Raw genomic sequence first — 16,544 nt, 5'->3', positions numbered from 1 at the left:
AGCGGAGCGGAAAGGGGAGCGCTACAGCCCGGTCACCTGCCCGCAGATACCCGGTGCTGGATAGGGATGCCCGGGTCGCGTCCCCATCCAGCCCTGCCCGACACGGACGCACAGGGGCTGGGCACCGTGCCGCTGCCCCGGGCACCGTGCCGCTGCCCCGGAGCACCGTGCCACTGCCCCGGGCACCGCACTCGGGAAGGACTCGGGGTCTGGATGAGGTGGGAAGGGACTTTGGGATGGATGCGTTTTCCAAACATCCCTGCCAGCCTCAGGTAAAGACAGACTCACAGCCTCGGGTAGGGCAGGGAATGAAAACATTCGGGAAGCACGGAATGATTACGTGAATCCAAATGTAACCTGCACTTCCCATCTACTCAACATCAAAGCTTTATGCTGGAAAACCCAAACACTCTTGTTTTGAAAATGTGGCTGACTGGTAGTTCATGTGTAAAGTTCCTCTTAAAATTCCCTCGTTTGTAGGAGAAACAGGACATTTCACCAAGATACTGTTGGGAGATGATGCTTCATGGACATTTATTTGAAATTATTTTTCCTCCACAGCTGATTCTATCTGACTACTCAAAATCTGCCTTGCAGTAGTGGCACACTTTGGGTCCATTGACAGATTGTGTTATGTTGAAGTGCTCAAAGGCTAAATCAGAGTGGATTTTTTCCCAAAATGCTCCCCCTCAAGAGGAAAAAAAAATTGAGCATGATCAAATTAAGAGGTTAAGGTTTTTTTTTGCTTTAATTTTGACAAAATTAAAGTATTTTAAAAAATAAAGTATTTATTTATATTAAAAAAACAAAGTATTTCTCTCTGGCTCAAGCTGAAATAAAGCATTTTTTTCTCTTTAGATTATTAAACCAAGGATCTAAAAGAGAAAATAAAAAAGATAAAATGTTCAAGTGTTTGAGCACTTTGGAAATTAAGCATCTCACAGAGCTATTGCCAGCTGAAGGGATTTGCTGCATTTGTTTTATCTCCATTTTTGGAAGCCAGGATATTCCCTGAATGAATCCCAATTTATTGGAAATTCTCCCCCAGCTGTGCTAAATGTGTGTTTAAACACTTTGCTGAACAGAGGCTCAAGGTGATTTAATCCAGGCTCAGCCTGGCCACATCTCCTGTCTTTACACTTGTATTTTTCCTGAGTGATGTTGGCCTCTGATAGGAAAAGGAAACAAGCTGTTCTCCATTTTAAGGAAACTCCTATTTTTTTATTTCAGAATTAAATATTTTTGGGGAAAAAAAAAAAGAAGAAAAACACTCAAAAAGAAAGTTATTTCCTTTCAAGGCCTTGAATATGCACAGAGCCTTTAGACATATTTTATAGACATGGAACAGAGTAAGGGTGGTAGTGTTTCCCTGTGGAGCTAGAGTGGAGAGATATCTTTGTTATCTCTCTGTAAATCTTCTGCCATCTCCCATCAGTTCTGTGTGCACACAGTGACTCTGATCTGTCCTGAATGCAACAACTGCTGAGGTTCAGTCTGGGCAGTGCCTTCTTCCTGCCAACACCAACATCATCTTTTCTCCTTGAGGTTCAGCTGTAAAATAAGGGGAAAATTCCCATATTCTTCACCTCCTGCCTCAAAAAGCCTTGTAGAAGAAGCCAGAAAATTATATTGCACCAGATATCTATTCCTGCTTTTATGGGTTTATTTCCACATTCTGGGAAATTACCACAATCAGATTTCATATTTAATATAAAAATAGTAGGGCAGATGATATCATATCCTCAAAGCTAACTAAATTTTGTGTTGTGAAGTCTTGCTTAATCAAAGTTTCATTTCCATTTGTTCAGGGCATATTTTGTCACTTTTATTTTTTACTGACAATTTTCTGTAGATCTCATAGATGGATCCAACCCAGAGGTCTCTGAAGAACAGGGGACTCGGGGTAAGGTCTGAACTTAATTCAATTTAATTCCTGACCCTTTAAGTATTCTTCAAAATGAATAAACTGGAAATGAATCTGGCAGGAGGGTCCCACGTCACCTGCTGGAAGGAAATATTTGGAATTTAGCTAGAAATAAACACCATATTTGAAATTCAGCTAGAAATAAACACCATACAAACATCCAGGTTTTTGCTGTTTAAAATTCAATAGAAATAAAGCCTGTTAAAGGCAGGATTCTTCTTGCCCTCTCCCCCTCCCAGCACACAGACAATGTTCCAGGCTCCTGGCTCTGTGTGCCTTGCACAAATATTTGTCTGTGTGTCGCTGCCACTCCACTGCAATCGTGGCATCTGGTAGTAGCTGGGAGACTGGGAGGTGCTTGGGAATCTCAGCAGGAAAAAGAGAGTGGATTTCAGACACGAGATCTACAACAGCTTTTGAGCCTGCATAAACAGGATGAGGTTGTTGTGCTTTTGGCAGGGGTTTGTTCTGCCCCAGACACCTGCAGGGGTTCCCCTCCAGCCTCTCTCAAACGCAGCCCTGGGGACACAGCGCCTGCCCCACTACACCCACCCCAGTCCTGCAGCCTTCAGGCCACAGATCAGGGCCAGAGGGAGCAAAGGATTTGGTTTTTCTGCTCACCCAAATCATAGAATGACAGAATGGTTTGGGTTGGAGGGGACCTTAAAGCTCCTTGGGACGTGGAAATTGTGTTCTGTGTGTGTTCAGCACGTAAAGATTCCAACTCTGGGATTCTGGATCAGGGATTTTAGAAAGGGCAAAGAAAATATCTTCCATGGCACACACAGTCTGTGGCTCTGCAGGTGAACAAGGCAGCAAACCCTGTGTGTCCTCGAGAACAGAACTTTGCCTTTTGATTTATCTACATTTGGAGGCTCAGAATTTTTCATAAACCTACAGTAACTTACACACTGTCAGGCTCCACTTCAGGAGAATACAAATGCACTTGCACAAACTTCAGCACCGAACTCCCTCAGGAATCAAATGAAAGTCAAGCACTTGGCTGCACTGAGGATTAAAGGATGTTTCCATAAACTTATGTGAAAATCTCTTTATCCTGTGTTACTTAAAGCTGTACATTCATCCCAAGTCATGTTCAGAAACATAACTCCCTCCCCTGTGATTTTCCAAAGCATTTTAGTGTTTTCAGGTGCCCAGCATGACATATTCCAATTAATCCTGATTTTCTAAGCACCTGCCTCTTGTAATTGGTCCCTTTCAGAGTGTCTCAAACACAAATATAAGGTGTCCAAAATTGCTAACTTCTTTTGAAAATCCAGAACCATGATGAACAGTCTACCTACAAGAGTCCAGCCCAGATGAAAATTGCATGGATTCAAGCCCCCCAAAATCAGAGGCAATAGACAATACCTGCTCCTGTGGAATGACAATGCACCCTGCCATTAGAGTAAAGTTTCTCTTAGAAAGGAGAAAATTGCACCATTCCCAGTGAGAACAAGTGCAAATCTTTTCACTTCAGCTCACAAAATTATTAATGTTGTGGTCTGTAATTCTGGCTAATCAAATATTCCATTGCTCTGTGTTGCCAGTCGAATGTTCATGGAGAAATCAATGCCACAGAGAGATTGAAAACTTACCCTGAATTCCTTCCCTCAGACAAGGAGTCCCCATCTGGAGGGCAAAGGCTCCAGCAAAGGGCAGTGCTTTGCAGGCTCAGCCCTTGCATGGATCAGGAGCAATGGAAATTTCTCAGGAGCAAGGAGAGCAAAGGCCAGTTCAGACAAACTCTTTCCCAAGTGGGAAAGAGCTGGGAATGTTTAAAGAGTTTTCAGTTGCTCCAATGGGTTGTTTAGATCTGCTCAGAAAGAATCTGTACCCTGAAAGCAGAGGGGACAGGAGGACAGTGCACGGCTGAATCCAGATGCCACCAGGATCAGGGAGCAGCAGCAGAGCTGTGCCCTTGCACAGTGCCTGGCTCTGGTGACAGGGACAGCCCTGGGACAGGACAGGACTGACTCCCACTCTGGAAAAGGTGGCAGCAGCTCTGGTTCGACCAGCTCCTCCTCAGCCCTGCCCGAGGCACAGTGAGAGATGAGGAACAAACTGAGAAAAGACAATGGTTTGACTGATTTTTGCAATCCTAATCTGAAACCTAAAGCCATTCCTAAATAAGGCACCTCAAATCCCTTGTTTATAAAGATAGACCTTGTGATCCCCATTTCCAGGGTACCAGAAAACCAAATTCAGTGATATCTGTAAAGCTCTGGTGATCTGCGAGCAAATGGAACCAGAGGACAGAAAAAGGTGATTATCCTGTCAGGTTTGGCCTGGGAGGAAGATTATCCATCTATCTTGCCAGACCTATTTATCGTCTGATTTTCCCCTGGCTTAGCTTTTATCACCTTTCTAATCCTCCCCATCTAATTCAGACAACATTTTATCTCAGCAGTTCTCACCCAGTGCTGACGAAGGTGGGCTTGGAGCTCTGAGCAGGTTTTACGTGACCTCATGAGGGGCTGCACAGGTGGGTGGAACATTAATTACCAGCTAATGAGCTCACAACTTTCAAAAATAAATAAGCTGGTATATTTTTCTAGAAGAGCAGTGTTACATCTTTCTGCTGGTCTGTCAATAAGGGAATGGAAGAATTCCTTTTCCAGAATTTTTAAAGAATGGACTCATTCCATGTAACACACATATCTAAATGTGCGTGTGGACCTCTACATGTTGTACAGCGTGTATTTAAGTGGATGTGATGTGTGAAATTAGTTTCTGGTATGGGAATTACTGGGATGCATCATTTGAATCAAGCAGGACTCAAAGATAAATTTAAGACAGATGATTTTTTTTGAGTATCACTCATGGTTTGAGCCCATTCAGAGAAAACAATGAAATTCCAGGGCTCCCAGTCCCTCACAGGATTCAAGCCCCAAATCCCAGTGAGGTGGAGATTTCTCTGGATACCACAGCCCTTTGTCTCTTCCCTTTCCATCCCAAATCAACGGGCACTTTCCCCACCTTGTTGCTGGTGAAGGCATTAGGGGCTAAACTTTATCATGTCTGCAGCGGTTCCTGGAATAGCTGCAAGCTGAGCACTCGGTTAGGGACAGCCAGGAGGATGGGAGGGATGATTACCTTCAGACAGTCTCTGTGGAACATCCCAGGGTTCCCACAGGCACAGCCTAATGCAGGATTTAGGATGCTGAACAGACTCCCATTACAGGGCCAGCCATCTCCACACTTCCACACGGAGCGAGCTCCTCGTTAACATGCACACCAGTGGCTCCAGAACACAGCAGCCCAGTGGGGCTCATTAAGGGCAAAATCATTCCAAGGGACATTGTTTCAGAAAGGAAAGAATTAAATTTCTCTTGGGGCTGGGGTTGAGTTGAAAAGAGCCTGGGGATTTTGCTCAGGAAGCTGTCTTGGAGTTTGGAGCTTGGCTGTGCCAGAGGCTGTGGTGGGGTTACCTTGAGAGGAACCCACAGCATCTACCCCAGGAGGACCCTGACTCACCTCAGGGACACATTACAATAAATCTTTGTTAAAAAGGTGACTTCAAAGCCTGTGTGTCCTCTGGGAATCAGCAGCTGAGGTGGGAATTGCTCAGGCACCAGCCACAGGCTCCGCTGCTGCTGGAGGCTCTGTGTGCCTGGATCTGCTCTGTCCTGCCCCAGACCTGCAAAGCTTTTGAGACCAGGAGGGGAGGTTGTGATGAGGAAATCTCAGTCCACTTTTATCAGCAGGTATTAAAAACCCCTAGGAATTATCACTAATAGATACAAATGAGTCATTGCACAGCTGAAGTGTCCACTTTCTCCTGTTTACCATGGAACAATCCATTAGAACACACAAGACGTCCAATGCTTTAGTAATACACTGCAAATAAACAAATAAACATCTTATTATCAGGTCTGAGAGGGGAAGGACTAAAAAGCAACAAGGATGAAGCCATTTGTCATCTCAGTTTGATTTCCTGTACAGAGTCCTGCACGAAGTGTGCTGGTAGCTCTCCTCTCCCACGTGTGCCACTGCTCCTTGGGAATAACTCTGATGCCTGTTCATTCAAAGCTCAGCTCTATTTTAAAAATCTACTCTCTCTGAAAGGGCTGTCTTTAAAAAAACCAAAAAATTGGACAGGAAAAAGGACAAAATTGCTTCTCAACAAAGGGGCTTATCAACAGCCTGTCAATAATGTGCCAAAGGCCAGACCCTGCCTTTCAAAGAGGCTCTGAAGCCTCGACGTGTACTTTGAGAGCAATTAAGGGATGTAAGCAACATGATTATTATCTCATGGGTGACATTTTCATCAGCTCTTTGGGAAAAATGAGAGATGGGCTTGAGATGGCTGTGATCAATGTTCATCCCAGTCCTGCAGAAATGGCAGAAAAACATGTGGTAGATGGGCCTGGAAATCAAAATGCACAAGGAAAGGATGGGTGGGAGGAAGAGGTGATGAAGGATTTTAAATCATAGAAGCTGAAAGAATTGTTACATGAGAAGGAGAGAACCTGAGAAATGTGAGTGGGAACCTGTGACTTCCTTTTCCCATCTCAGGCCCTGTGTCTTCCACCTCTTCACTTACCAGGGCACAGCTCCATCCTGAGCCTGGGGAAAGAAGAACAGAACATTCCCAGGGACTGAGGTGATGCCTCAGGGCTGACAAGGTAGTTTGTAGGAGAAACAGGTGTGCTATGGTCACTGCTCATTCTCCAGAGTTATTGCACAGAGCCATCGAGTTTGGGTCATTGAGTCCAGCCATGAACTTTCCTTTCCTTTCCTCCCCTTTCCTTTCCTCCCCTTTCCTTTCCTCCCCTTTCCTTTCCTCCCCTTTCCTTTCCTCCCCTTTCCTTTCCTCCCCTTTCCTTTCCTCCCCTTTCCTTTCCTCCCCTTTCCTTTCCTTTCCTTTCCTTTCCTTTCCTTTCCTTTCCTTTCCTTTCCTTTCCTTTCCTTTCCTTTCCTTTCCTTTCCTTTCCTTTCCTTTCCTTTCCTTTCCTTTCCTTTCCTTTCCTTTCCTTTCTTTCCTTTCCTTTCCTTTCTTTCCTTTCCCCCAAACCCAGCTGTTTTGGAGCTAGGCAAAATGTTTCATGGAAAACACATCTGCAAAAGCACATTTGGCTGCAATATTTCCCCAGTTTTGCTGAATTTCTTGTTTAGGAAAACAAACTTAATTGCAGCAGAACAAAATGTTGCTTAATTTGCTATAAAAATCTCCTTCCTACATTTCATTTTATGAAAAAAATTAGAAATGTTAATGCTGAGTGAAAGAAATGATTTTTGAAATGTTTGGAAATCTCCCTTGTCCCAAAAGATCCTGTTATATTCCCAGCTCCTCTCTGCATGTATCAGCACAGAGGAGCACATATCCAATTTTCTGTGTACATCCCCACAAGTGTGCACTCACATCCTGGGCAAACAATCCCAGGCAGTCCTGACAGGCGTAAGCTGCTCTGCATTCTCCAGGAGTGCCTTTTGAAGAGGATCTTAATAATAAAAATAATGTTATGCTACTAGTTAAACACTGGGAATAATTCCTCCATCACAGGCAAACTGTGCTGGAGCCAGGAATGAACCCACACGTTCCCTGGGAGGAATCCCCAGGGTCCCAGCAGGATGCATTAACAGCACTTCTCTCCAGTGAGCCGTGATGGGAAGAGCACGGAGCAAAAAAAAAAAAAAAAAAAAAAAAAAAAAAAAAAAGGTAAAGTGGTTAAAAACAACTTGTATTTTTAGAGCCCAGTCTCCCACAGAAATCTTCCGAGATGCTGAGCTCTCCACTTCTGATTTGCAAGGAATAATAGTTTGGAAGCCCAGCTGAGACTCCTGGGCTGTGAATTTTCTATAACGTTTTTCTCCAGACCCATTTGCTGTCCTGCTAATTAATCCAGGTAATGGCTGGGTTGTTTTTTATTCCCCTTCAGGAGCAGTTTTCCTTTTTGTTAACACGAGCAGAGAACCGAAGAAGCGATCTCTCGAAGGATCCCGGCTGGCAGCAGTATCACCATCTGACTGAAGAGAACTCAGCCACACGCATAATCCTCGGGAAAATTCATCTCCACCCTCCCGCAGACCCCGGTGAGAGCCCTTGAAGTGGTAATTAAAGTCTATTGAGTGGCAACTGCACCTGTTTAGAGAGGAGAGTGCGAGGAAGAGGTGCACAAAGGGAGATGAGCAGCGGAGAGAGGAACTGCTGGAGGTGGGGAGGAGGAGAAGTGGAAGGAAGGAAGGAGGGAAAAGGTGTTTGTTGAAGTCGATCCAATCTGCTGTGCATTTCCATCCTGCCCTCGATTTGCTCACAGCCACTGATGGAAGCTCCGGGGGGTTTCCCCACCAGCCCAGCCCCAACCCTGCTGCTCCCGTGGCGGAAATCTGCAGTTCCACTCTGTGCTCGAGGGCTCACAGCAGCCCCCGGCTCCTCGGGCTGGCCCTGGGACGTGCCAGCTCTTGTCCCTCTGTCCCAGGAGAGAGCAGGTCCCTGTGTGACAGCCTCAGCACCCCACGAAGTTTGCAGGCACTTGTGGGTTCTGGCAGATGGGGCCGAGGGCAGAGTCCAGGCAGGAACAGAGGGAGATGGGAGGGACTGGAGTGGGGCAATGCCAGTTCCAGTAAAGATGCTGGGTTTGCCCACATCCATGGCTCTCAGGTGTTCTGACCCAGTGTCACTGAGATGTCCCCATGGTCTGTAGGAGAGGCTATGCAAAATATATTTATTAATAAATCTTATTCATGGGTTTTTAGGAGGGCCAGAGACCAGTGCTGCAGAGTGATCTAGGTGCAGGCTCCAGGGAAAGTTTCATTCTGAGATACATGGCTTGATCACAGAATTCCTGGCTCCTTCTGTAGTGTGACCTTGGCTGGCAGCAAACAGGGTTCCAGGCTATGTGCCTTACAGATGAGGCTCTAAAACTTAAGTCAGAGAACCCTGCAAAACTTTTTATTGTAGGAGTAAATAACCACTCCTTACTCTCTACATAGACACTACTGATACCCTTGACTCCCCCATTCAACGCCAAATCCATTGTTTTAGGTGGCACTAGAACAGTAATGTGAATTTTGTCCCTTGTCACTGCAATTCTGTGTGTGCCCCAGGATCAACCAGGCTGAACCAGGATTCCTGGGGTGAGAACAGGAGGGGACAGAGGTTCATCCTGAGAGCACCCCGAGGCTGAGCTGAGCAAACAAGGCAGGCAGAAAAATTCCACTGGTGTTGGCAAATTCTTCTCTCTCACTGGACTTGATAGCAGCCAGTCCCCTGTGAATCCCTGACCTTCACACTCCACAGGCTGCCTGGGATGGCTCACAGAAACCACAGGAGATTTTTTCCTGTTCCTGATTGTCAGAGCACACAGCAATTCTGGTGTGAATGTTGTTGCATCTGCTTTGGACAAGTCCTGTCGGCAGCACCTCTGCAGCTTCCCAAAGCTGTGCCAGGACATGCTTCGGGGTGTGAATGAGGATAGGGAAGAACTCGCACTCAGAGAGTCACAGAATCCCAAATGGTTTGGGTTGGAAGGACCATAAAGCTCATCCAGTGCCACTGCTGCCATGGCCAGGGACACTTCCACTGTCCCAGGCTGCTCCAAGCCCTGTCCAGTTCCATTGACTGTTCCAGGTGGGGTTTGAAATTAGCTGGGTGTCTGATCCAACCATTTGGCTACAGTTTGTGGAGACAGACGGACATCCCTGGACAATGCCAGTCAGGTCCTGTCCCGGGGGTGAGAGGAATTGTTGTGCCAACTGGGCAGGGAGGCTACATCACAACATTGAAAGCCCAGCTGCCATAGAATCACCCCTGAAATACCCTCCTTGCCTCTTAAACTCCAGTCTTGTGCATTAACCAGCTCACTGGGTGGAAGGGCACCATGTGATAACTCACCTTGTTTCTGCCTTTTGACTCCCAAACACTCCTCTCTCATTTTTCCCTTTTAGCCCTTCTGTCCCTCAGCCCTTTTCTGTCTCCACCTTCTCTCTGATTGCTGAGCAGCTTTTTGACTTTTCCATCAATAAGTCTAAAGAGCATTTGAACTGCTTTGGTCCCCCTTCTCTCCTCCCTCCAGTTCCAAATCAGGCAAGCTCATCGATCAGAGGAGCTCAGGAAATATCTGGTGTTTTGTTGTCAGGCTGATAATAACATTGCAGTTGTGAATGGGCTGCTGCAGGCCTGATCATGGACACCTGCAGGGTTTGTTTAATTGCATTTAATGACAAATCCTATACAGAGGAGCATTGCCAGAGAGATTTATTATCCACCAAAGAGGCAAAGCACAACAGCTCAAAATATAATTTGCACTGAGCATTTTTCCCCCTGCCTCTCTTTAAAGCACGGTAATAAATGACAAATCGGGTAAAGTGGGAGACACGGGGCTGGGGAGGAGGTGGGGGGCAGAGGACAGAGATTGAAACCAAAGGAAATAACAGCAATAAGGCCACATTGTTCTCTCTGCCCTCCCTGTGGTCTGGTGTAGAGGAAATTCTGTTTGTTTAATTTACAGCCTGGAAGTGCAGCTGGGGATCTCTCAGTGATGAGCCTGGTCGGAGATAGCTGGAGGCCAAGAGTCCCCACTCTTTCCAGACAGGCTTTTTCCCGTGTTCTGAGCTAAGTTTAGCTCCCATCCATAGAAATAATTCCCAAGGAGCCTCCCAGTGCCAGGGAGAGGGGCGAGGTCCAGCTGCCACCAGTACAAGGAGCCACGTCCCTGAAAGCTCTGGGACAAAGCAGAAGTGGCAGATCCCTTCCTGACAAATACCACACAGAGAAATACAGCCCCGCAGAGACAGTCTAGACAAAAACCTCACATGCCTCTGAGCCTGTAATTTATGTTTCCTACTTAACACCTCACTCTAAACAGGGAATGGCTGGGTGTGAAGCCAACAGAGCAGCTCTTGCTCACATGTCTCCTGTCTTGATTTTTACCTGACTGTCTGGCAATGTTTTGTGGTAAATCCCTTTGTGGAGCTGTGTCCTAGAAAAAGGACTGAATAGTGTCCTTGTCACCTGGAACTCCAGTCCAGCTTAGCACTTCCCAAACTGTCTTCTCTTTCAAATTCATTCTTCTTTACAATTTATCCTCTCTTCCAGTTAACTTGGGCCAAAGACTGAATTGTCCTGAATTTCTATTTCTAAATATTGTCTAACTCCCCACATGTTTTCACTGCATACTCACTACTGTTCCACTTGATATTCAGATTAGAATCACAGAGTATCCTGAGTGTAAGGGACTCATCAGGGATCATCCAAATTCAGCTCCTGGTTAAATTTTACCCGGGAGGTTTGGGGTGACAGCAGTTTTGTCCAAGAACACATCCCCCCATGTTCAGCAGCTGGCTCTGTCCTTACACAAACACGGTGTTGGGTAACACCTGGACCCGTTTTTATCTGATTTCCTGGACAATGGCAGTATCACTAAAGCTCCCTGTTAAATAAGACCACCTGGACATCTCCTAGTATCAGCCCCAGCTATTACAAACACTCTCTGCTACCTAGGCCAGCACAAAGGGCTGTTATCTCAGAGCTGCACAAATCCCCAGACTGAAACACCCATCTGGAGTTAGAATAGTGTCCATAGAAAGCACATATGCTATAAAAAGGGGGATGGAGGGATGGGACTGCTCCCCATGAGCTCCCCCAGGGCACAGCCCCTGCCAGCATCAAACCCAAACTCTCTCCTGTTGCTGCACACTCTTCATCCTCCCATGGAAGGAGCAGCCAAGGCTGCTGAGGAATGGTTTTATTTCTTTTCCCTTTTTTCCTCACCTGCTTACAAAAGTACCCATAACAGCTGGGTGAAGATGGGAAGAGGCTGTTCCCTGCCTGATTGCAGAGGCTGAGGTGAGTAAAGCTCTGCTGGACAAGGAATAAAGTCAGATCCTTTCCATGGGTGTGGAGGGATTAATCCACGTGAGGGATTAACAGAGAAAACCTGGGCAGTGAAAGAAAAGCTGGGCCTGAACCAAAGATTGCTCATCAACAAATCCAGAGAAAGGGAGCAGCAAAAGGGGTCTGTTTTCCTTGTATAAATCAGCTTCTCAGTGGGATTCCAGGAAACTTGGCACTATCATTATCTTTCTCTTTGCAGAGTCCTTTTCTCCAGTGTTCCCCAGCATATATTGCATTTGCTTATTGTAGCAGACTCAAATACAGCTGGGAGACAGACAGTTGACAGAGCACTCCTGGAGAAGTTTATCCCAGGGTAAGGCAAGAGGGGCCCCTGCTGAGTCCTGATGTCCCTGTAGAGTCTCTGGAGTGAGAAAATGGAGCAGAAACTCAAGGGAAGAGCACAAATTGGAGAGATGATTACAGGGAGATTTGCTGTGGTCTCGGGAGGAACGCTGCAAAGGGCAGCATCCACCCCTGCAGGAGTGACAGGAACAAGGATTACAGGATGAGAAGAACTCAGGAAGGATGCTGGGAGAAGACGTGCAGCTGCTTTCCTGGCCTGGCTCTGTGTGGAAGACTAGTGATTTTGTTGTTGTGTTTGTAAAGGTGACAACAAATCATAGCCTGCCATACAGCCCAGGCTGCCACGGCCCAGGTGTGCGAATGTTTTGGGGTGCTGGAGCTCCTGTCGTGGCTTGTTGTGCTCCTCAGTCCAAATGTCCCTCAATTCCTTCTTTGGCATGAAGGAATATTATTTCTATCCTGAGCATCATGTCCTATGGTCTGGAACATCCCTGGGGTCAGTCCCAGGCACCCCCAGCCCCTCCCCAGCGTGGCTGGATGAGGGCAGGAAAAGCCTTGGCTCTCTCTGAGTGAGCTCAGCAAGAACAGAAATCTCTGAATTATCAGCCCTGTGCTCAGCACAAACCCAAACACAGCCCAGACCAGCCACTGAGAAGGAAATTCACTCTGCCCCAGCTGAAGGCAGCACAGGACCCAAGGAACCCACCCCAAACACACCAGAGCAGGGTCAGGGCACTTGGACACTGCTGGGACTTCAATGCCTGGCAGGGCTTGTTTGGAGAGCTGAGCCCTTTGCTTCCAACAGGGCCTTAAAATACAAAAAGAATAAATTTCCAACACCACTCAGAGCCTCCATTCTCAAAGGTATTTAGGTGTGAAAATGAAACTCTTGAATCCTGCTGAGGCCAGTGGTAAAAGCACTGAAATATCTTTAATAATTTGGGTTGTTCGTGCTGTCGAGCACTTTTCTCTTTTTCCTTATTTTTTTTTAACTTACCAGGCTCAGCATTGTCCACATCACTGGAACTATGGCAGATGTGAATTAGGAATCACAGAATGGTTTGGGTTGGAAGGACCTTAAAGCTCTCCCAGTGCCACCCCTGCCATGGGCAGGGACACCTTCCCCTACCCCAGGTTGCTCCAAGCCCTGTCCAGCCTGGCCTTGGATATTTCCAGGGATCCAGGGGCAGCCATAAATCTGTTGCCAGAAGAGTTTTAAACCTGTACAAATTGCTGTCACTTGATGGTGCCTGAAAGAAAAGATCCAGGTTTCATAAACCACAACGACTCTCTCTCCCCCTGTCTTTTACTTCCCCACTGCCAGATTAAATCCACACCAAATTTCGAGGGCAGCAGTGCAGCCACTAATGCTGCAATGTAAATGAAACTTTGATTTAGTGCTCCCCCAGCGTGTTCATCCTCTGCAGGCTGATCAAAACCCTCCCTCCCAGGTACCCACAGCCCCGTGCCCTACAGAAACACAGAAAATAATGTCATCAGAGCCCTGCTGATGGAGGCAGTTACAGGACAAAGGCCCTGCAGCAAGGTGGGGATTGGGTCATCCTTCCTGCTAATGTCAGGGTGCCATTTCTCCCTATTTTTAGAATTGTTCCCTTTGTACAGCAAATTGCTTAACTATAGAGACAATCTGGTGTTCACTGGCTCTGGGAACAGGGACCCATCTTTCCTGGCTTCAGGAAATCACACAAACTGCTGAAAGCTGGAGATGGATAAAACCTGGGTACACAGGAGCCTGCAAGCCTCAATTTACACTGAAAAACCTGAGGAGCTGCTGCAGCCCTGACTGAGCACAAAGGAAATTTCTAAATTATCCACTCTCTGCTTCAGAAGGAACTCAGGGATTCAATAAATCTACATGGACTCTGCTCCTAAATAATTCTGATGCTTTTGGAACTCTTAGCACAGCATCAAACTTCTCCACATTTTGAGGGAAGAGATGGGGAGCAATGGATTAGGAATTCTGGAGCCTTTCACACTGAGGATGTTCCAAACCATCCATCCCAGCCCTTTGTTATTCTCCACATTGTACACCGTGGTTGTCCCAGACACCTCAGCATGGACTGAAGCTCTTTGGCTTCAAAGCAGAGCAAACACGAGCTGTAAATTCCGAGTTTGCAGCCTAAATAAGCCAGGCAGACAGAGAACAGTTATTATTCCTGTGTTATTGGCAGGGAATTGAGACACAGCAAGATTAAATGACTGGCCCAAGGTCACCAAAGGAGCCTTCTGTAAAGGTGAGGGCTCAGCCTGGATTTCTGAAGTCTCTGCCCAGTACTTCAGCCATCCATTCACTTGCTCTTTAAGTACCCTGTCATTATTTCTGTGAAGGAAATTATGCTCCTCCTGCAGCAGCCAGCACCGTGTAATTCAGCTTGTCTGAAAGGGAATATGAAATGGCAGTTTCACAAAAAATTAACCCTCCTGCCACGCAGCCTGGCAGCCCTGTCACAACGTCTCACGTTTTACCTGCTCTTCCTCCCATGGGGCTTTAACTCCCCTCTTACTCCCAGAACTCTTTCTGGGGTTTTTTTTCTGTGTTATCCCAAAAACCCCACCCAGGTGGCCCCCGTGGGGTCTGCAGGGGAGGGATGTGGGGGGGTTGGAGCCCCAGATGTGGGGGTTCACCCACGTTCCTGAGCAGCAGCAGGAGCACCCAGGAGCTGCCCCACGTCCCTGGCACCCCCAGAGGGATGGCACAGGGAAGAGGGGAGCAGCCACACAGCCAGGGCCTGAAGGGGCTCCAGGAGAGCAGCCTGGGACAAGGCATGGAGGGACAGCACACAGGGTATGGTTCTGTTATAAATGAGAATTTATTCAGCCAGATTAAAAATAAAAAGTAATTTTATTAGCGGTCAAATTCTATCTAGCCAGCCACAGAAAAAGGACAGTGCCAAGCCCGGGAATCGAACCTGGGTGTGCAACAAGGAGTCAGCCTCAGCACAGGTTTTCCTCTATGCCCACACACCTCCATCCTGGCCCAAGTGGATTTTATAGGGAAAATTCAGTTTTTATAGGGAAAATTCCGCCTGAGGCCAAGATTTCAGCAGTCAGTCTTTTCTTCCATTCAGAGTCCATAGGTTAATAATTTTTTTTTTTTTTTTTTTGGTGATGAAGAGGAATAATTCAGTGTCCGGAGCAGGTGAATCTCTGATGAGATTTGCAGGAAGGCTGCATTCACATGGATCTGTCTGAGGATTTCCATGATACCCATCTTGGGTTGTTTACCCAAGATGATCAGCACCCGATGGTCAGCACCTAGAGTCCAGCCATGGCCCATCCCCATCTCCTGGCCCAGCCACATCCTTTATTTGTAAATCAGTTTCCAATATACACCCAGTCTCACCTGCAAACGGGGGAGGAACCAATACAAACGGGCATAATCTAACAAGTATCCAATATTCCATATTTCATACAAGCAATGGCGCTAATTATATTTACTACACATAACAGTTCCCTCTGCCAGAGGGCAGGGATGGATGGGATTTTGGGAAGAAATTCCTCCCTGGGAGGGTGGCAGCCCTGGCACAGGTGCCCAGAGCAGCTGTGGCTGCTCCTGCATCCCTGGCAGTGCCCAAGGCCAGGCTGGACAGGGCTTGGAGCAGCCTGGTTTAGAAAAGATTTGGGGTGAAGTCCTGAGGCTGCAGCACATTCCACACCCAGGGATCTGCAGGGAGAGGCTGCTGTGACACTTCTGCTCCTGCTCTTTATTCCCTCATTACTGAGAAATTTCTTATTAATGGAAAAACCATTTCCATCAGCTGCACTTTACCCCATGATGTCTGAGCCTACCCAGGAAGGAGGGGTGGACTCTGAGCTGGGTTTGGGACCTAAAAAAAAAAACCTCTGTGGTGTTTCTGGTGAATTCCTAATGGATTCTATGGAGGGGAAATTAATAGGAAGCTTTGGTTAATAGATACTTCAGATAAAAGAGCGAGTGCATCTGGTCACCATGGCAACACGAGAGCCAGCGGGGAGAGGAAATGTCACCGTGTCTGTGCCTTGACCTGCAGCACAAACAGCCGGGGAGCTGGGGGTTTGCACTGGCTCTTCGCAGAGGGGACAGGCACAGGGACACTCCCAGGCTGGATGTTCACAGCCCAGGAATGCCCTGACACACCCAGAGGGCTCACAGTGCTCATGGGGCTTTTTTCTGGGTGAAGACATGATGGGCTTCTGCCCAGAATTGTGTGTTCCCACAGCCCTGAGGGAGAGGTTGGACTTGGTGGTTCTGGAGGATTCCCTGATTCCTCCTGCCCTGACGGGCAGGGAGCTGCCCTTGCACAGCATGGACACCCTGCAGATGTTTAAGGGACATTTGCCTCCTTTCTTCTCAAACACAAAGTCGCTGTGTCACAGAATTCCAGGAAGTTTTGTGCTGGAGGGATCTCCAAGCCCACCCAGGTCCATCTCCTGCCGTGGCAGGGACACCTCCCACTGTCCCAGGCTGCTCCAAGTCCT

The 16,544-nt window shown here is 47.2% G+C and overlaps 1 long non-coding RNA gene across 1 annotated transcript; it reads left to right on the top strand.

The window, feature by feature from the left end:
* Nucleotides 1-8: 8 nt before the first annotated feature.
* On the top strand, nt 9-8,003 carry LOC110477894 (uncharacterized). Its single transcript, XR_002466668.2, has 2 exons — nt 9-4,409; nt 7,807-8,003. It is a non-coding gene; the product is annotated as an uncharacterized LOC110477894 (long non-coding RNA).
* Nucleotides 8,004-16,544: the final 8,541 nt, after the last annotated feature.

This window comes from Lonchura striata, chromosome 28 (genome assembly GCF_046129695.1).
Source record: "Lonchura striata isolate bLonStr1 chromosome 28, bLonStr1.mat, whole genome shotgun sequence".
Classification (NCBI taxonomy): domain Eukaryota; kingdom Metazoa; phylum Chordata; class Aves; order Passeriformes; family Estrildidae; genus Lonchura; species Lonchura striata.
Note: the sequence above shows the minus strand (reverse complement) of the source record. Positions and strands in the feature narration are given on the sequence as shown.